The 21,938-nt window shown below is 35.6% G+C and overlaps 1 long non-coding RNA gene across 2 annotated transcripts in view; it reads left to right on the top strand.

Moving 5' to 3' along the window:
* Nucleotides 1–3,289: 3,289 nt before the first annotated feature.
* The window catches only part of LOC103675366, a 36,417-nt gene continuing 17,768 nt past the window's right edge, over nt 3,290–21,938 (top strand). The window contains exons 1-3 of one of the 2 annotated variants that reach the window (XR_005835008.1): nt 3,291–3,347; nt 7,902–8,018; nt 8,108–8,179. This is a non-coding gene — a long non-coding RNA (uncharacterized LOC103675366). Of the gene's footprint in view, nt 3,348–7,901; nt 8,019–8,107; nt 8,180–21,938 lie in introns of both variants that reach the window. The other variant, XR_571829.2, reaches the window with a different exon arrangement.

The following is a 21,938-nucleotide window of genomic DNA, read 5'->3' as shown; positions in this document are numbered from 1 at the left end:
ACATGGACACAATTCCTGAATAAGCACTTAACTAAAGGGAAGGCTAATTCATTTGCTGAAAGCCAGAGCAAGAAGGATCTTAAGGAGAGTGGTGATTCTTCAAAATAGGCCATGAAAGGAATGAGAACAGTTCATGACCTAGAAGCACACAGAAGGATTGCACAGCAACACTGGGAGCCCAGTTGAGGCATTATCCAGTAGGGTTGCATAATTTCTCCAGCACTATTCAGTCTCAGGAATAGCAAGCAGGAGAGAAATAGGGACCAAGTCAGAGATAGTAGTTATCATGCCAAATTATTCAGCAAAGAGTATCAGGGTGGGATAACTGCAGAGGTAAATAATCCCACAATTCCAGTGTTTTACTACCACAAAAAGGGCAGGGGGTGCAGTGTTTCCCACTTGACAAGAAATATAGGTCAGTGGATGGTACCTGTGCCACACCATCATTGATCAAGTGGATGCAGAACAGCTTCCTTAAACTGGGCCTGGAAGTGCTGACCATCCCTCACTCACATGTCACTGGCCAGAACTTAGTCATCGGCTTTATCTAATTGCAAGGAAAATGGATAAAGAAATCATATGTCCTGGAAAATGAAGATAATAAGGAAGAAGAAGATACTGGTGACCACTTTCAGTCTCTGATAAACAAGGCAAAATCAAGGTATTTTTCAGTGTGGGGTCAAAAACAGAGACATGGGAATTTTTCAAGGTTAGTTTATGTAATGACATGATGTATTATCCATCCTCATCTTTCATTCCTCCCCCTGAAAACTAGTTCATGCCCCCACCCCCTTAATGTCCTTAGCACTTAGTGCCCAGTCTTCATTTTTACCTCCTTCTTGGCATTATTCTCAGTTGTCTGTTTGAGTTCATATTCCTCTATCAACTCTCAGCTTTGTGCTGAGAACTCACCATTATGCTTGGGCTCACTCCTGTAGATATCCATTCCAGCTGCCTGGGGTCTGATTTATACTTGTGCTCAAGTGGTTGGTTTCCTCCGTCCCTTTCTTTGACTATTCAAAATCCTATTGATTTCTTCAATGCTCGGCTTAATTCAAGTGATGCATCCATGCGAAGTTTTTCCATGATAGCCAAATACCTAGGCTCTTGACGTGCTTTTTGATTCTAGATCTTCCATTTATTTATTTTGATTTGGGACTGGGAACCCAAGAACTTTGAGAATCTTTTTTTTTCATCTGTAAAATGAAAATAAGTTGTCTCACAGAATAATGGTAAATATTCAACCTAGTGTATAAAGTACAAATTATCTAGTGTATAATAAGCAATTCAAGAATCCTAGTGATAATTTCTGTTCTACTCAGAACTTCTTTGGCATTTTCATTTTATGAATCCTTTCACACATTACCACATTTTCCCTAGTGTTATTGGTGTCTGTGTGCTTGTCCTCTTCTTGTCATTGGATTTTGGATTATGAGCAGATGTTCTTTCTTAAGCATATGTGTGTGTATGTGTGAATTCTTAATAGTATTGAGCACATTTATTCGTGGCACAGACCAATAAATGTGTGCTGAGGTTCTCATAGAAAAAAGTAGATAATGAAAAGATTTAAGCTAATTTCATAAGAATAAGAAACACAGACTTTTAACAAGAAAGAATCTTGTATAAGAAAGCACAAAATATATCTCCGTAAACATGAAAGTGATATAGGCAGTCTGTTATACAAAGGCAAAAGATTATTATTACAAAGTAGAATAAAATTGAAGTAAAATTTTATGTGTTCTCCAGTTTATAACTCCTTCTTCCATTGCTTTTCTTCCCTAAGAAGTAAGGCTGAATGATTCCCTGTTGAGAAAAATTAAACTCGTCATTTTCCACCAAGAAATTGCTTGATAGAGCCAAGTACAGCTCTGTAGCTACTCTTCTTTCTAAGTACTGCAGACAGGCTGCATGGATATCTGGTTTAAACAAATAGAGAAAAGCATCAGCATGTGATCAGTTATGCATGATACTGCAGAGAAATTAGATAAGATTCAGAAATTGAGAGTCTGCAGCAAAAAGAGTAGTCTTTAACACATATTGTGTATTTCATATACACAATTTTTCTGTCACACAAAACTGACAAAAATAAATATACCAAACTCATTGACTATATGTAATTTTCATCTTTGTATTAGTATTAAGATCTTGTTTCCAACTACTTTTCAGCAAGTTGGTTTATGACTTTGAGTTGCTATTCCTTAGTGTTTCTAAGAAACAAAGTTACTGAGATAGTATGTGGAATTAAGAACTGGGACTAAAATAAAAAATAAAGACAACTAAAAATATTTCATGCCCTCATTTTTTTGAAGCCCTAAACGGATTTTTTTTAAAAAAAGAATTCATGTTATGCCCCTGTTTGAAAATACTTCTATCATTGACATTTATTCTGTAGAGCATTAAGCTGACATGGAATCTAGGTTCCTTCTGATTGTATAAAGATTAGAACAGACAGAAGCTCTTTCAGTTTTAAAGACTTCTAGGAAAGTCTCCTAGGGAAGTCTTCTAGGGACTTCCGTAGTTAAACACAATGCAAGAGAATCAAAACTGTTCATTTCTTTAATTAAATTGAAATCGCTTCTGGCAATCAACAATAACATATACAAGGCAAAATGTGTTTGCAGAGTGGTCACTCTTTTGCATGTATGAACTGGCATTCCTTCAATAATAACCATGATATAAAGTATGAGCTGCTTTACAGATTCCACCTGTTGGCTGGAATACAACTTTCCCATCACCCCCTTCACCATTTACCAGACACACATATCCATACAAGAAATTCTGGAACCAGTTATCTTGGGGGAAAGATATGGCCAGCTAAATCTGCAGCCTTGTTTTTCTTCATCATGTCCCAAGATTTAAGGCTCTCTACTCAACTTCCCTTTTAGGTACTCAGTCACTCCCACCCATCTATTCATCCATGTATCTATTCATCCATTTATTCAAAGCTATTCAAGAATATGCATTGACTTACTGTGAGTTAGGCACCTTCTTATGGAATGCAAAGTAGATGTGGTTCCAATTCCTACAGAACTTTAGTAGAAGAGATAGACACTAATCAAGTAGTTACCTAAATAGTTAAATATACTAAACTAAGAGCTATGGTAGAAAAGAATCACATGATGTGATAAAGAATAGCAGTAAGATCTAATTTTTTTAAAAGACTTATTTATTTTATTTTAGGGAGGGAGAGGGGCAGAAGGAGGGAGAAGGAGAATCCTCAAGCAGACTCTCCACTGAGCATGGAGCCCACATGAGGCTCCATCCCAGGACCCTGAGATCATGACCTGAGCCAAAATCAAGAGTTGGACGCTCAACTGACGGAACCATCCAGGCACCCCAGGATAACAGTAAGATCTAATTTATTGTGGGAGCTTAGGGGAAAAAAAAAGTTAAGAGTTTGTATTTAAATGGGCATCTAAGAGTGATTAGGAGTTAGTCAAATGAGAAATGGGGTGAGAGAGAAGAGTGTTCCAGGAAGAAGCATTAGAGTTGAATAAGTATCTAAGCATTGGAGTAACTGAGAGAGGACTAGTGAGGCAATAGTATTGTAAATAGAAGGAGAAATACAAGGGAGCAGAGCCAAATCATGGGGAACCCAATATGTCTTTCAGTGGCTTTAGATATTTTCTTTAAATTATTAGGAAGTATTTATAATGCTGATTATATTATATAATCTTTATATTTTATAATATAATCTTTATAAATTATAAGTATTTTTACTACTGATGATTTAAAGCAGAGGATTAATATGATCAGATTTATCTATTGGAAAAATCACTCTGACTCCTCGTGAGGAGAAGACTTGTAAAGGATTTTAAAGAAGATATGTCATATTAGACAAGAGATAAATGATTGTCCGTTAGACCACAGCAGTGGCAGAGTTGAGAGATATTTCTCATACAAAATGGACAAAATCCGGTGATTGTTGTAGCCAGCCTCCAAGATGGTACTCAGCGATCCTCACCTCCTGTTATTCATGTTCTTGTGTAAGCAACTTCCATATTGAATCAGACTGACCTGTGTGACTAATAAAGTATTTACAGAAGTGACAGTTACTACTAAGGTTAGATCAAACGAGGCATTGCAACTTCTGCCTTGGTGTAGTAGATATCCAACCTGGGGAAAGCCAGCAACTATGCCATGAGGATACTCAAGCAGCCCTTTGGAGAGGTCTATGTAGAGGAGAATTGGGGCTTTACACCAACAGTCAGGAACAACTTGCCAACCCCGTGTATAAGCAAACTTCAGAATAGATCTTCCTGCCTCAGTCAAGCCTTCAGAGCACTGCAGTGTCAGCTGACATTGGACTACATCCTGCTTAAGAGACACTACCTGCCAGAATTGCCCAGCCAAGTCACACTGAATTCTTGAACCATAGAAATTGTGAGAGATAAGTAGTTTTTGTTGCTTTAAGCCACTGATGTATTACACAACAATAGTAATTAATAGGGAAAGAGACTGAATGTGGTAAGTGAAAAAGAAGATATCAAGGAAATCCCAGATTTCTGGCTTTTGTAGCTACTTTGACATGCTTTGACAGAGAATACAAGCAGTAACCTAGTTTTTGAGGGTAGGACAAATTCTGTTTTATTCTGGATGAATTTGGGGTGACATTGGAATGTCTAGGTGATTATAAATAATAGTATTCTTAATTGCAAGCAAAGTAAACAAGCTTTATCTGACTCATATAGAATATAACTCAAAGTTACTGGGGAAAAAATCTTTAGAAGAAAACATGGGGAAATATCTACATGAACTCATAGTAGGCAATTGTTTCTTAAATAGGACACCAAAAGCATGGAACATACAGAATAATAACTTGGAAAATCTCTTCTCCAGAACTTTTCTTTATCGAAAGACTCCATTAAGAGAGTGAAAAGGTAAAAGTAACCCACAGAATGAGACAAGATATAAAAAATGTAAAATAAGTGATATGTTGCCTTCTTATATTACCTTTTCCAAAAAGAGGTTGTCCCTGCTTTTAACTTTATGGAGCTATATTTATGAATAAATGGTATTTTATTTTTTTTAAAAAAAGGAGTCATATTCAGAATATATAAAAACTCCTATAAATATTGGCAATACATATATTAACAAAGCAGTATATCCAGAATATGCAAAGAAGACCTATAAATTAAGGAAAAAGGCAGAGCTCTCATATGGTCACAGAATTGAATAGACAGAGAAACTATCCAAATCAAAAATACACACATGAAAAAGTGCTCAACTTTATTGTTGCAATGGACTAAATGTTTATGTTCCCCTCAAATTTATATGTTGAAACCCTGATCCTCAATGTGATGGTATTTGGAGATAGGGACTGTGGGAGGTAATGAGGTCATTAGGGTGGAGCCCTCATGATAATATTAGTACCCTTATAAGAAGAGACAAGAAAGAGCATGCTTCTCTCTCTCAGCTATGTCAGAATACAGGGAGAAGGTAGCTATTTATAAGCCAGGAAGCAGACCCTTTCCAAACACTAGATCTGCAAGAACCTTGATCTTGGACTTCTCAGCCCCCAGAACTGTGAGAAATAAATGCCACCCAGTCTATGAATAATTGTTTATCAAAGAAAGGCAAATTATAACTACTTCTACACTATAACATGCTTACCAAAGTGGCTAAAATGTAAATGCCAGAGAATTCCACGCATTGATAAGAAGATGGAAGAACTGGGATTTTTATACCCTGTAAGAGAAGAATAAATTGTTACAAGAGAAGTAGTTGCTACACTTTAGAGAACTGTGTGATGGTATCTAGTAAAACTGAACATTCATAAGCCCTGTGCCCCAGCTATTCCACTCATAGGTATGCATCCAATTGAATTGAATGCATACATTCACCAAAAGACAAATACAAGAATGTTCATAACATATTGCAAATAATAATGGAAATAGCCCCCATTTGGCAACTACTCAAATGCTTGTATATAGAAAAATTAATTAATACATTGTGTATTACCTTGTGGTAAATATAAACCAGTAAGAATGAGTAAGTCTACAACTACATGCAAAATGTGGTTGAATCCCAAGAGCATAATGTTAAGCAAAGGAAGCCAGCCAGACACAGTGGAGTGTATATTGTCTAAAACCATTGATATAAAGTTCAAAATTTGTTTTAGAAGTCAGGGTTATGGTTACCTTTGTAAGAGAAGCTGTGGGAGGAGGTGAGCATAAAGGAGGTATCAAAAGGTGCTGATTACATGTTTGTCTTAGTTTGCAGCCATTCACGAAGTCTGTCTACTTAGGGTTTGTTCACTTTTCTGTGTAAGTGTTGTATTTCAGTAAAGAGTTTAAAAGAAAAAATGTCTCATCTCATAGATCACAGATCATCACTCTGGCACAGAGCCAGATCCATAAATATAGATTCAGGGACAGTGCCCAAAATTATGCCATAGAACTAGCCCAGTGAGACTCCAGCTGTGAACACTGTAACTGTTTCCCTAACCCTATGAGCACTGAACAGAGTCCTGTCACTAGCTGCACCACAACTACTGGTCCAGGGCTTTGATCGTTTTTCCCTCAACCCCATGGTCAGAGGGGAAGTCTCACAAATTTCAGTTCATTATGCCACTAGTTCTCCATTTACAGTCTGTGATAGGTACATATGATTGATGGATCCTAGGTCATGTCCCCATGATCTAAATACAAGAAAAAGTGGGACATCAAGGATTTGGAATTTTGAAATTCCTCTGTGGAACAAGGATTATACCTCTTAATTTTCTTAAACAAGAAAAAGGGAATCAATGTTGAAGGGCATGTCGGCTCCTTCCACAATTTAGCTATTGTGGACAATGCTGCTATGAACATTGGGGTGCATATAGCCCTTCTCTTCACTACGTCTGTATATTTGGGGTAAATACCCAGTAGTGCAATTGCTGGATCATAGGGTAGTTCAATTTTTAACCTTTTAAGGGACCTCCACACTGTTTTCCAAAGTGGCTGGACATTCACTTCATAGGCCAGTGATGGGTATTAAGGAGGGCACATATTGCATGGTGCACTGGGTGTTATACGCAAGTAACGAATCATGGAACTTTACATCAAAAACTTGGGAGGTACCGTATGGTGACTAACATAACATAATAAAAAATTATTATTAAAAAAAGGAAAAGAAAAAGGGAATCAGATGCTGGGAAGTTAAAAACAATGTCCAATTTTAACTACAAATTGTCAGGCTGTTGCACGAATATATTAGGATTTGTGTTTGTAAATTAAAAGTGAAATCTGGGCTAGAGATATAAATTTGGAATTACTAACATATAAATGTTAATTGACCTCATGGGTATGGATAACATCATCAAGAATACAGAAAATAAAAAGAAAGAGACCTCAGGTTCAGCTCTGAGGAATTTTCACATGCAATGAAAGAAAAAGATGAGCTGGTAAGGAGGAAAACTAAAAGGGAAGGGTTTTTTTACAAGAAAGGAGGAGAATTTAATTGTGTCACACCATGTTGAAAAAGCAATTAAGACAAGGTACCAAAAGATATACATTGTTTTTAGTGATATGGAAATCACTGGTGCTCTTTAATAAGAGCTGTTTTCATGCCTAGATGATGTAAAGATGGGAGAAGACAGATTAGAGTGGATTGTGAGGGGAGTGGTAAGGCGCAGAGTGGAGACAAGTATAAATAACTACTTTGAAAAGTCTGATGATGAAGGAAAGAAGCACAGTTTTCTTGACTGTCTCATTTTGTCTCCATTAATAACACTTGTCTTCCTATTTGTCAGTCATACCTTATACTTACTAATACTTTGCTTTTTCTTTTCTTTTTTTAAGGTGGTGGCATCCCTCACTAGAAATTCATTAGGGGCATGCCCTATGTTTGTTTTTTGTTTTGTTTTACTTTTATACTCTAAAGGCTTGGAACAATAAATATTCTTAAATAAATGTTTTCAGATATAAACTTTACAGGAAACTTGAAAATTGACAAATAATGAGAAAAGTAAGAATTTGCATATTGTTTTCATGTTTATCCATCTACGTCTATGACTGGAAGTCAACATTTAAATTCAGGTACACCCATATGCCACACTAATTCTTGAAATTTTTCATATATATGTATAAGTTACATGCTTCTTAAGGTCATAATTCTCCATTTCTAGACATTGCATCTTCATATGAGGGAGCAAGAAAGGAAAAAGACAAAGTTCCTAAGAACAAAAGATGTGTGGCAGGTGAGTCTGTTACATTTTATCAGGGAAGCATTGCTTTTCTGAAATTCCCACCCAGTAGCCTCCTGGTAATATCTTCTTGGCCAAAGCTATGTCACATGGTCACCACAACTATAATGGAGCCTGTGACATCATGTTTTTTAATTGAGTACATTGTTGCCTGAATAAAGTTAAAGTTAGTAAATAAGAAGGAAAGAACCAACATTGAGTAGACAACTGGCAGCATCTATCTTAGCACTTAATCAGAAAATCACATATACTAAAACTTATGATTGGGAAGCCTCCATATTGAAGATATGAATACAACACAACTAAATTTTCTCCAACAATGGAACATATCAACTTTTTTTTTCCAGTTGAAGTTTTTGCCAGTTGAATTATCAGTTGAAGTTAGGTTGATGTACTGTAATATCAAAAATTGCATGTGCTACTTTGACATAGGTCACCGGGTTTCAAAGGGTCCCAAGGATTAACTGTGAGTTCCTTTCCTCTCAACAGATATGCTTCCCATCAGCAGACTTAGCTAGCAGCTGCACTGTACCTCAGCCTGACTGAGTTCCCTGCCAGCTTGTGGGTTATTCAAACAACCCTGTTACATTCTCCTGCAAGAACCAAGGGCACCTCTTCATCTTATTACTTTAAAGCCTGCCTTCCACAGCCTCTGCTTGTTCACTGTGCTCCCAAGTACAGCTCCTCGTGGCCCTACATGGCAAGCAACCTTCCTTCCCTTCAGTGTTAAGTGTCATATGATTGATCATCTTGTATTATTTGGGGGGTACTCCCTCACCAACAAAGTGAATAAGAGATGATATGAACAGTTGAGCAATAAGCAATTGCTAGAATTTGACAGTTTTTGACCTATAAAAATGACAGTTTTATACAGTTCAGCATAATAATTGGTTTACATTTGAGACCATGCTGTCTCAAAAACATACAAATTTTTAAATCTTGAAATGACTCCAGTTTACTAAGATGATCATCCTACCCTAGGCATATGGAAAGAGACTATATAAGGGGTCCAAGAATCCTTTTGCTTACTCAATAAGTAGAGCAGATGGCTTTTGAATTTCTCTTTCTCTCACTGTTAATCTCATCCCACTTTCTGTATGTGTGCGTTTGTGTATCTTGCTATCTGTCTCTCTCTCTCTCTTCCCAGGGCATTTAATTAATGTAAAATATGAAAGTCACTGAGGAGCCATGAAGATTTTATCTACCATTATAAAAATTGACTCATGCCTTGTGGGAAATTAGATAGTCTTATGAAGACATATACAATTTTGTAAAGTTGTTAATCTGGTATCACAAGTTTGAACACCTATATAAGAAATTTAGGAAGATTTAGGAATTGAATATTTTCCTGATCTGAAGAAGATTTGGAAGGCTTGTGTTTCTCTTACGAAACAGCAAAAGAAGCAGCTAGAGGTCTATAGTGGAGTGGACATGATGAATACCTTTTGACATACTCCACTTTAGGGTCCTGAACATCATCTCCATTCTCAGCACCCCACATAAAATTTCTATGTATTTCCAAGAATCCAAGGGGAAATCTGTCTTGCCAAAAATTGTCTTAAATTGCTTTTGAATTATTTCTTTAAAGAATATAGACAGACATGCTGCTTACCATCCTGAATAACCTAAAAGAGTTTGGATTGAGTATCAACATATCTGCCTTAAGGGAGATGATTAAAAAGGATTTGAATACTTCACTTTAAAGCATCCTGCAGTCTTGCCTGTGGACTTTGACTTGTGGGCAAACTTTTAATTTTTGCTTCCTTTTCCAAAGAAATGTCTAGATCAAATATCTAGATGGCTCAAGTGTGAAAAATAAACCTCCCCTTAGCAGAGAACGTAAAGCAATGTACATGGCATTTGAACACTGATAAGCATTTTCTTGGATGAAGAATTTAAAAAAGAAAAATTATTTGACTTATTTTTCTCTTGTACCCTGAAATTTCTATCCCATCTTATTTAAAAGAATTGTAAACAACGTAGCCTCATTTTTTGAGGAACAGATTTCTATAAGAGCTCTGCCTCTTACTATAGCTTAATGTGTTTGTTTTTTAAATTAATTAAATATTTATATAGTGCCCTGCCATTTACTAGACTAAGAGTGGGAAATACAAAAAGGAATAAGACCTTCACTTGTAAGGTTTTTTTTGTTTGTTTGTTTTTGTTTTTGTTTTACAACTTACACATACTTGATTTACTTGATTGAAAGCCTTATGGTACATATGATGTTTAATGTAGTTGACCTCAGCTTTGTTCACACTGACTCCAGTGGGTTTTCTATGCTTCAGTCTCTGCTCAGTTGCTGCTATTGGCATTAGTTTGTTTTCTTTCAGGATCAAGGTGGGTACTTTCATATAAAATCTTATTTTTAATTCCTCCTCTGGCAATTCTTTCCTAGATTCTTAGCTTTACATAATTATACCTACAACAGAACCAGCATCCTAAAGTCACCAAGATAAATCCTCCAACATCACATGATCTTCTAATTCTGTTCATTAGCCAAAAATGTCCAAGACCATCCACAACAGATCCTAATGAACCATATTAAATTGAATTCCGTGGAATGTTTTCGATATCTTAAATTCCTAGAAGCTTAAAAGGCTTAGCCTTGATGGTCTGGCTGGATTCTGTTATGGCAGCCATAAACTCCAATCAATTATAAGTGTTTTTAGAAAAGAAGATCTTGTCTTTTTCATCTTTGCAATCTACCAGAGTACCTTATTCACAGTAGAATAAAAGTTTGATTGGATTGATTGCGATTGTATTAAATTGCTGCCAGGATTTTACCAGTACTCTTCCTATGAGTTGAGCTCTGGCTGGGTCTTCCTAGAAAATCAAGATCTACTCAGGAGGCAGGGAAAGCAGGGTAGTGCTGTAGGAGTTACAGCCTACCTTCAGTGGGAAATACCATTTGGGTATAATGTGTAACATATCTGACCTGGTCTACTGTATTTGTTAGGAGTCTTCAATCTTCTTTGTCATTCCAGCATGTGTCACCCAGTTTGGAGAAGGAACATAGAAACAGTGGTCTCACTGAGAAGTAAGAATGATAATTTTGTACCAGGAACACTAGTGGAATAGAGACACACAAACTTTGTTTATAGATTTAAGCCATGTCAGATCTTGTATGGTAATTCAACCTGCAGTTCCTTAGTGAAGGGGACGACCTAAGAGCTGTGTTGATGGATTGGCCAACACCAAAACACACCTGTGCTCTGACCTTGTTTGACTTAATGGACTCCAACTCAACAACACCTGTTTCTCAAGACAAATGGTTTACAGATAAGGTACATTGATGATTCAGATTTTAGAGAGAGAGAAAAAAAGTATAGAACAGAAAATCAGCATTAAACTCGCCAGAATTTAGGGNAAGAATTTTTATATCATGAAATATCTAAGTACAGTGAAAACTTTAAAGAAGACATAAAATCCATAGTAAGAACTTGGCAAAGCATTAACAATCCTATAGTTTACAAAACAGGGAAAGAAAATAATGTGCATTAAAAGAAACCTGGCATGACCTATGAGCACTTATTGTATCCTTACTATGTTTCAGGCATTCCGAAGTAACTATTACCTAATTGAATATTCACTCAACCACTAAGAGATAGATATTATTATTTCCTTTTTACAAATGTGGAATCTGTAGCTAAAAGACACTAAATATCCTTTGAAAGCTTATAGAACTAATAAATAATCGATTTGACATTTAAACTATGCTTTAAACATGTTTGACAGATGTTTGGATCAGTTCTGATCATTTCTGTTAACATATGGAGTATTTCTTAGGATTATATTCAGCTGCATCTAACAGAAAAATTCTAAAAGCTATGTAAGATGGAAACTTATGCTCTTAGGTAAAGAACTCCAGCATTAGATAGTCCAGGGTTGGGATAGCTGCTCTAAGCCTTTCATGAAGTTCTGGGCAACAGCCACTAACAGTTCGTTGCCACAAACTTGGTAACTATTCTAACTATAAAGGAGGATGGGAAATGCAGTCTTTCTTCTAGTGGCAGTATGCTCAGCTGAAAAAGCTGAGTTCTGTTACTAAGGAAGAAAGTGAAAATGGATGTAGAGATAGGAATATAATTTTCTCTGCCAAAAATATCTGAAAATTGTGTTTGTCTCCAGTTTTATTAAGATATAATTTATACTACTGTTGTATTAGTTTTAGGTATACAACATGATGATTTGATGTGTGTATATTTTGTGAAATGATTGCTACAAGAAATTTAGTTCACATCTATCACTTCATGTGGTTATATTTTTTTTCCTGTGATGAGAAGTTTGAAGACGTAATCTCTTAGCAACTGTCAAATATATGATACTGTATTGTTAACTTTAGTCACCATACTATACGTTACATCCCCAGAATGCAAATTGTGAGTAAATATTCATATCTTATCCCCAATCCATAACATTAAATGTTCTTTGAATTATTTGTGTGCAGTAAAATCTTAAATAACTGAAATACTCAATGAAATGGGAGGTTGTGTTTAATTTAATTCTTTGTTTTAGGATTTATCAACAACCATTTTTGTTTCAGCCCTCTAAAATATATTATTAGTTATTGCATTAGTATATAGACGCTAGTGAACACAATCAGTATTAATCATTGAGTTCTCTGAAGTGCTGATAGCAGTCACTTTAGTTATCATTGGTTTCTATCCAGTCCTCTAGATTTATTTGTTTGATAAACACCTTTTTTTTTTTTAAAGTACCTCTTGGAGCTGTGCTAGGTGCTTGAATGGGATTAAAAGAAAATAAAGTGTTTTCCGTCATTTCAAGAACTTAAAGTCTAGAAATATATACATTTTAATTATGCACTTTTATTTTGAAATAATCTCAAATTACAGAAAAGTTGTAAGTACAGTAGGAATAGTTTTTCTCTGATCTTTTGAGTGTTAAGTTGTTGATATGATGCTCTGTTACCTCTGAATACTTTAGCATGTATTTCCTACAAACAAGGACATTGTTCTATATAATTATAAAAAATGATTAAAATGAGAAAATTACATATTGGAATATTACCACTAATGAATCTTCAGATCCCATTAAATTTTCATTAATTATACCAATACTATCTCTAAGAACAAAAAGATCCAGCTCATAATCATGTTTCCTGTTTAGTTTTCATGTCAGTTTTCTTCAATCCCCAATAGTTCTTTAGTTTTTCCTTGGCTTTCATGACTTGATAATTTTGACGATTCCAGGCTAGTTATTCTGTAGCACTTCTCCCAACTTGGGTTCATCTGGCATTTCTTCATAATTAGCTTCAAGTAATCCATTTATTGAAGGAATAACACAGCAGTGATGCTGAGTGCATCCTATCAAGTGGCAAATAATTTTGATTTGTCCCATTACTGGTAATGTGCACTTTAATCACTTGATTAGGGTGGTGTCTGCCAAGCTTCTCCACTGTAAATTTATACTTTTTCCCTTCATAATCAGTAAATATTTTGTGGGGAGACACTTTGAATCTTTTAATATTCCATTCCTCATGAAACTTTCAATTTATGCATGCATATATGTCTGTATGTACATCGGTACAGGCTCATGGATTTCTGTTTAATTCAATGGGTTTTCATTCATTGGTATCATTTTTATTCTGATGCTCCTGCTGTCCTGTATTTAGCCTGAGGGAGCCCATTTTAGCTGGCTTCTGTATCATTTTAACGTGTCTTCATCATTTCTTAGGCACCTCTTTCTTTTTGACAGAACAGGATATTCTGGACTCATTTGTATTTTCCCTTCCCCAGACCTGGAACCAGCTATTTCTCCACGAAGCCCTTGTTTTTTTATTGTAAATATAACAATACTTACAGACTAAGATCTGGGTGCTAGATGTATTCACTTCTATTGAGTTTTTGCTGACCCAGGCCCCTCAGTGGACAGGGTAAGAACATAGATAGGTACAAAGATTTAGATATAGATAGAGATATATATATGGGGGGCACCTGGGTGGCTCAGTCGATTAAGCATCTGACTTGATTTGGGCTCAGGTCATGATCTCAGGTCTGTGAGAGCAAGTCTGCTTGAGATTCTCTCTCTCCCTCTTCCTCTGCCTTTCCCCATCCCCCACATTCTCTCTCTTTCTCTCTCTCTCTCTCAAAATAATAAATAAATCATAGATATAGATACAGCTATATATACACATACATACATATTCACAATTACATCTGTATTTATATCTGCCTATACATTGAATACCATTAGGTCACATTGATATTGCAAGTCCAGTCCAACAACACAGGTACATTCTAGTTTTCTCTCCTTCCGTATTCATAACTTTCTTTTCTGAAAGCAAAAACCTGGCTCATATTATCCTTTATTTACTTATTTGTCCAAGCCCCAGGAATGTCAACCATCTTCCAGTAATAATGCCCACTTTGGAATCACCTGAAGAACTTCTAAAAACTAAGATATTGAATGTCTTGGTGAAAAGGCTCTTATTTAACCAGGTCTCCCGATGCCCTGTTGAAGGCTCATTCTAGTACACTGGTGTTTTTAGTCTGTCCTTCACAGAGCCCTGTGGTTTTCTCAAGCTTCCAGGAAATATGTGCCTGTGTGTGTAAATGGAAAAGAGGTAGAAAGGGGTCCACCTAGTGAAACACACCCCACTCATACTTCAGCCAATAAAACTCCAAATGTATTTTCTGTATTTGACCTCCATGCAGTACTTCATTAAAAGGCATTTCTGGCTTGAAAATGATAAGAAAGCATGGTATTATACTATTTTGCTTTTCTTAATTATTGCATTTGGTCTTTACCGTAATTAAGGCAAATTCTGGAAATACTCAAGGATTCTTTTAGAAACATAAGCATTCTTCAGTGCAACAAAAATCACTCCAACTTGCCAATCTCATTTAATATTTTATCTAGTAATACATACTATTTCATAATGTTTTGTACATAGTTAAGAGGCTTCATTCTTTCATACAAAGGGTACATTTGAAAAAGTCATTCTTTCTGAAATCTGATATTTTAGAAACATTGATGTTTAGAAAATGGTGTGATATCTAAATTATGATTATTATGAATAATATAGCTATAGCTTTTTCTTTTTAAGAAGGTGAAGTATAGTGACACATATCTTTTCACATCACAAGGACATTAAATTAACAAATATTTGTCATGTTCTTTATGTTCAGTACCATGAAAAATAAGAAGTAGCTCACCTCTAAGAAAGGAATTCATACTCTATCCAGAGAGACACAAAAAAAGCAAAAACAATGAAATGCTATCAGTACAAGTATAAAGATAAAAGGGAGAGAGAACTGTGGAGCCCAGAGAAAGGGTGTAGAGGTCAGCCTAGGGGTTTTAGAAAAGGCTTTCTATAGAAGGTTAGGTTTAAGCTGCAAAGCTTGTTCCTGCTGGTTATTTCAAAAATGTCCTTAAATGTGGCCAGTGTGAACTTCAGCCTAGAAAGCCCATATGCGGCAATAGTTCTAATGCAAGATCATCTAACAATCTCTGTGCCTTATTTAGATCATGTGAGTAGCAGGTTCTGAAACATGACATCATTCACTCCTTCTTCCACGCCTCACTTAATGGGCATTAATGGTTTTGTTTTTTATTTTCTCAAATGTCCACTTACTGTAAATATTTGGGAAGAAGCCTTCCATGAGAGTAGATACATGAAGGTTGAAGCAATTCTGAATAGTGAGAACTGGATTCACCATTTGTTAGTTATATGGTGATAATTTGTCCGTTTTTTACAGTTCCTTCCTCTATAAAGTTGGTATAAACGTATCTTCCCAGATATTTATGTGTCATGAATTAAGCAATATAAGATCATATCTTTGTTATGTTTAATGCATTTTGTAGATGTTAAAACACTCATATGCTTTCATTATTTTCAAATAATGAATTTTTACCCCAAAAAAGACAATTAATAATAAAAGTGGGTAGAAGGATATAACAGATATTTTAATAAATTCTTAAAGGCTGGGTATGGACCAGCATGACAGTTTATTATTCCTGGGAGTCTCAGATGCAAGGAAATCCACTGTCTCTCACCAGCTCTTTTCTGTGTGCATCCACCAGTGCTCATGAGGAAAACTGGGGACGGGGCAGGACCTGAGAGAGGCCTGTTAGTGGCACGGGCATGCTGGATGTGCCTATAGGTGTGTGGGTGGAGGAGTACTTGGAGAAGTCCACCTGTAGTACTATAGGTTCTGTATGGACACAAGGTGGTGATTGGCTACCACTTACTTGGGAAGAGAAAGGAACACTGGAAAATCCTTCCACTGAGGCCCTTGCACACAGGGTCTACCTAAGATTGAGGCTAAAACAGGAGGACCAAGAAAGCACTGCTTTTACCACAAATAACAAGTAATAGCAGGGAGAGGCAAAAAGCATAGAGAGAAACCACCCACGTGTCATAGGCGTGCAAGCCCACAGAAAGCCAAAGGTGGGACAGGAAAACTTTTAGCACTCTGGAACTTGCATTAGCTCTAAGGTAATACTGCCCCACCACTAGTGGAAACCCAAACCCAGCTCAGCGACAGCTCAGATCTACTCAACACTTCCCCTCAGATTGTCTGATGGAAGAAAAGGCTGCCCATTGCCAGGCATAAATTTTATTTACTTAGCTTTAGTTGACATTTCCCTCACCATGTCTGACATTTATTTAAACATTATGAGACATACAAAGCAAGGAGGAAAAAAAAGAAGATCTATATTCAAGGAATACAAGCACGAATAGAACCAGTATTGTAGATGGCCCATCAGGCTGGAGTTTAAAATAACTACAATTAACCTGTTAAAGAAATTATAGTGAAAGAGATGGCATCGTGTGTGAAAAGATGGGGAGATTTCAGAATAAATAAGTAAAATACAAAAAAGATTCAAATGTAAATGTTAGAAAAAATATATGAAGAAATTACTTCAACAGGCTTATTAGCAGAAGGGACACAGCAGTGGAAAGAATCAGTAAATTTGAAGATAATTAAATAAAAATTATCCAAACTAAAACACAAAGAGGAAAAAAAAAAGAGTGAAAAAGCAAACAGAAGCATCTGAGTTGTAAAACAATACCAAATGGTTTAATATACCAATAATTAGAATTTTAAGAAGAAGGAAAATAATGTGGCAGAAGAAATATTTCAACAGGTAAAGGCCAAGACTTTTTCAAATATAATAAAATTTCAAATATTTTTCAAATAAAAAGCCACAGTTCCAAAAGCCTCAGATAAATTTGTGAAGCAGGATAAATACAAATTTATTTTAAAGGGACTAAAAAAATTGAAGTGTGTTATATTTACTCACATTGTTACCATGTCCTGCCACTTCTGCTGCTGCCTCCTTCCTCCCCCCACCTCCTTTTCTCCTTTTGCCTCCTTTTGGGTGTGTGTGTGTGTGTGTGTGTGTGTGTGTGTGTTGATTCAAAAGTCTACCTGGTATCATACTCCCTCAGTCAAAAGAACTGTCTTTAACATATCTTTTCATGCAAGTCTGCTGGAAATAATTTATCTTAGCTTTTGTTGTCTGAAGAGGCAGCTTGCTTTCCTGTTGTAAAATGCTTTTACTGGGCATAATTCTGGGTGGGGAGTTGTTTTCTTTCTGTGTGTCAGATAAGCATATCATTGTCTAATGGCTGGCAGAGTTTCAGAAGAGAAGTCTGCCTATATTTCACATTTGTATAATGCTTCTTTTCTCTCTCACTTTACGATTTTCACTTTAATTTGTTTTTTTAGCAATTTGACTATAAATTGTGAAAGTGTGTTTTTCTTCATATTTATCCTGAAATTCTAAAGTTAATATAGTAGATAACACTTGTGAGTTTATGAGGCCAGCATTATCCTGATAGCAAAACCAAATACACTTAAAGCCCCCCAAACCTGTACACTAATATCCCTCATAAGCATAAGAAGAAAAAAAATGTAAAAAATCTGACAAATCAAATCAGAATTGTAGTTTTTAAATCAACACTATATTTTTACTAAGTTGGATTTACTTTAGTAATTCAAGGTTGGTTCTTCATTTCAAAAGCAATCTGCATTTTTTTATAGTCTCAACAGAGTAAAAAAAAAACTTTATGATCATTTCATTAAATGCAGAAAGGACATTTGACAAAATTCAATAGACTTTTAAGATAAAAACTATGTGAACTAGATATATGACTATCGAGGTCATTTCTTTGTGAGTAAACTTTGTTACTTTTTTCTCTCAAGGAATTTGTTCATTTAATCTATGTTGTTGAATTCGTGGCATGGAACTCTTCAAAATAGTCCCTTATTATCTTTTAATGTCAGAAAAATCTGCAGTTATGGCCCCTCTTTCCTTTCTGATGTTTGTAAATTGTGCTGTTTCTTGTTCTTGTCCAGTCTGGCTAGAATTTTATAAATTGATTGAAACTTTGACAAGAAGCGGCTGTTAGTTTCACTGGTTTTCTCTATTTTTTTCTCCATTTCAACTGTAATGATTTTTACTTGTTCCAGTATTTGTTTCCACGTCTTACTTTGGACTTAATTTACTCTTCTTGTTTAACAATTTTTAAAGTTGAAATTTAGACCATCGATATGAGACAATTGTTCTTTTCTTAATATAAGCATTTATGCCAAAGATTTTCATCCAAGCACTGTTTAAGCAGCTTCACACTAACACTGACTGTTATGTTGTTATTTTTATCTAGTTTAAAATATCTCATAATCTCCCCCTGGAAATACTTCTTTGACCCATAGATTATTTAGAAGAGTGTTGTTTAAGTTTCAAATATTTCAGATTTTTCTAGATAACATTTTGTTAATGTCCTGGTTTAATTCTTTGTGTTCCCAGAACACACTTTGAATAATTGGAATCTTTTTAAATTTTCTAAGATTTGTTTTTAGCTTAGCACATCTTATATCTTGGTGATTCTTTCATGTGTATATTTTGCTTTATGGGGGTATATCGTTTTATAAATGTCAGTCATGTCATGTTGCCCAGTAGTGTCATTCCAATCTTCTATACTTACTGATTCTGTTTATTTGTCCTATCAATCACTGAGAGAGAGTTCAAGTCTACAGCTCTAATTATGGATTTGCCTCTCTTTCCTTTCAATTCTATCAGTTTTTGCCTTATAATGTGCTTCCACATTAGGATCATAATGTCATCTTCATGAATTGACCCATTTTTCTTTATGAAACATTCCTATTTATCCCTAGTAATATTGCTCATTCTGATATCTACTTTGTCTGATATCAACATAGCCATTGTGGTTTTCTCTTGATTAGTTTTTACATGGTATATATATTTTCATCCTTGCACATTTAATCTAGTTCTATCTTTATTTAAACTTGGGTTCTTATAGATGGCATGTGATCGGTTCTTGTTTTCTTTATCAAGTCTAAAAATCTGACTGGGATCTCTTTTAGTTGAGATGTTTGAACCATTTATAATTAATGTAATTATTGATATCTTTAGGTTTAAATGTACTGTCTTTCTGTTTGTTTCATTCCTGGGCCTTCAAGTTTTGGGGAATGTATGTAAAAATGGCTATGGGGATTGAATGTGTAATTTTTCTGTAACACTCTGTGTATGACAGTACCCAGAGAGAACTTCCACCCTGAAAACTTCATTCTGTTGATGCTTTAGAGGGGCAGGATTTTATATTCTTACTTATGCTCCCTGCAATACCTAGCGTAGCATTCTACATATTTTAACAGCTCAGTAATATTTGTTGATTCAATTTGTTTCCTTTTGATTACACATTGCTGCCTCCTTCTAACCATTTAAAAAGGACAAATTACTTTATTTGATATGGTGAATTATAATATTAGAACTTTGGAATGATAAGATGACACAAACTTAAGATAGGAGACTTTGGTTGGGTTCCATTGTGGAGAATATGAACTAATCATTGCACCTCTTTGGAGCTCAGTTTTGTCCTAAGGAAAACAAAGAAGTTGGTCAAGGTGATCCTATAATCTCATTCATTCATTAAGATGACACCATTTTTTTTTCTTTTTGATCAGCTATTCTATTACAGGCACTGAGCTAGGTAGTTCTTGCCATCATGAATCTTTATGAAACTAGCTTTACTTACATGTATTTCTATTATTTCATGATTGCATCATCAGAAATCTCATTACCTTGCAATATAATTAATGTAGGCTGAGAGTAAACAGAAATGGTTAAATGTCTCAACATCTGGGAGAAAACAGAAATCTTTCATCATCTATTCTAATCATCTTCTAGTATTGTAGAGGCTGGAAAATTGAAAAATCTCATTTTCCAGATTCCCTTGAAGCAAAGACTCTGGATATGTTTATGTTTCACCAATCAGATGCACAAGTGTGAAACCTGAATTTAAATTAGGTTAAGTGGGGGAAAGGCCAGGTGTGAGGCATTTATTTTGCTGTTGTTGATCACAGCAGAGCAGAGTGGTTATGGAATTGTCTGGAGCAGCAGCCTCTTGACTGAGCAGATGTATTTCTGATCATGATAAAAACAGAAGCACCCTTAGAGATAAAGTTCTGTGGTGTAGCTTTAGGAGTCATTACTGGAAGTTCAGCCTAATGTCTTGTTACTTAATTTTCCTCCAAATTCTGTAAGTCATTTAACACACATCAGTAAATTTCTTTCTACTTCAGTACTCTGTAACCAAATGCTGACTGACAGAAATGATTAACAGAAGGGAAAACATGCCTGGAAAGAGTTGTGAAAATAGAATGTCCCAGATAGATCTGAAAATATTAGCATTCTGAGGGATGTTTAAATAGGTGTTTAAATATAATGGATTTCTTTTCAGCAGGACTTCTGAAAATCTTTAAATAGTTAATTTGTGTTATAAATCACACTGTGCAGCGTTTTCCCAATGCACTTGATCAGGAAATTAATTATTCATTTCAGGGGAAATCTCTTATCAGCTTGAGAAACAGAGACAGAGTTTGTGAAACATTGGTCTAAATAAAATACACAGCAGTCTGAGCTAACAACCTTTGCTTTTGTTCAAGTTCATTTGTTCCAAGCCATCTGTTTCCCCCCATATATTTTGTTGTCATGCTATAGAAGGCAGTTTTCTGGGTAGGGATATCAATATCCAACCAATATAAAAAGTATATACTCCGAAAAGTTGGTTGCATTATTTATTTGGACAAAGTAATTTCATTTCAGTTTGGATAGAGTTACGAAAACCAGATGTGTGGGGCACCTGGGTGCCTCTGTCTTTAAGCGTCTGCCTTTGGCTCAGGTCATGATCCCAGGGTCCTGGGATCGAGCTCCACATAGGGCTCCCTGCTGAGCAGGAAGCCTGCTTCTCCCTCTCCCACTCCCCCTGCTTGTGTTCCCTCTCTTGCTGTGTCTCTCTCTCAAATAAATAAATAAAATTGAAAAAAAAAAAAAAGAAAACCAGATGTGAAAGGAAGCCCAGTTTGTTCTCTGATCCCAAAGAAATCCAAGTGAAAACAATAAGAATATTAATATATTTTGTCTTTATCTCCCAGTTTTTGTGTGGATCTAAATGAGTCCAATGGGGGTAAAACTTTAAGTAGAGTAAGAAAGAACTCTGAGTATTTCTATGGTGAGATAGTATTTGAATACTACAGAATCCTAGGCTTGAGATCAGTCTTAGCTTTACAAAATTAATGACATCATCCTGCAATGTGATAGGCACTGTCATTTTCTAAAGTAAAGGGAGAAATTCAGCCCAGACTGGTAAGAAAAGTCGTCACAAAAGATGTGATGTTTGATATCTAGAAGGATTGTTAGACCTGGACTTGGTTGGGGTAGAGTGGAATGTAACTATGATAATTGAGGGTGGGTCAGTGTG

This window comes from Ursus maritimus, unplaced genomic scaffold (genome assembly GCF_017311325.1).
Source record: "Ursus maritimus isolate PB19 unplaced genomic scaffold, ASM1731132v1 scaffold_16, whole genome shotgun sequence".
Classification (NCBI taxonomy): domain Eukaryota; kingdom Metazoa; phylum Chordata; class Mammalia; order Carnivora; family Ursidae; genus Ursus; species Ursus maritimus.
This window is presented reverse-complemented; position numbering and strand designations above follow the sequence as displayed.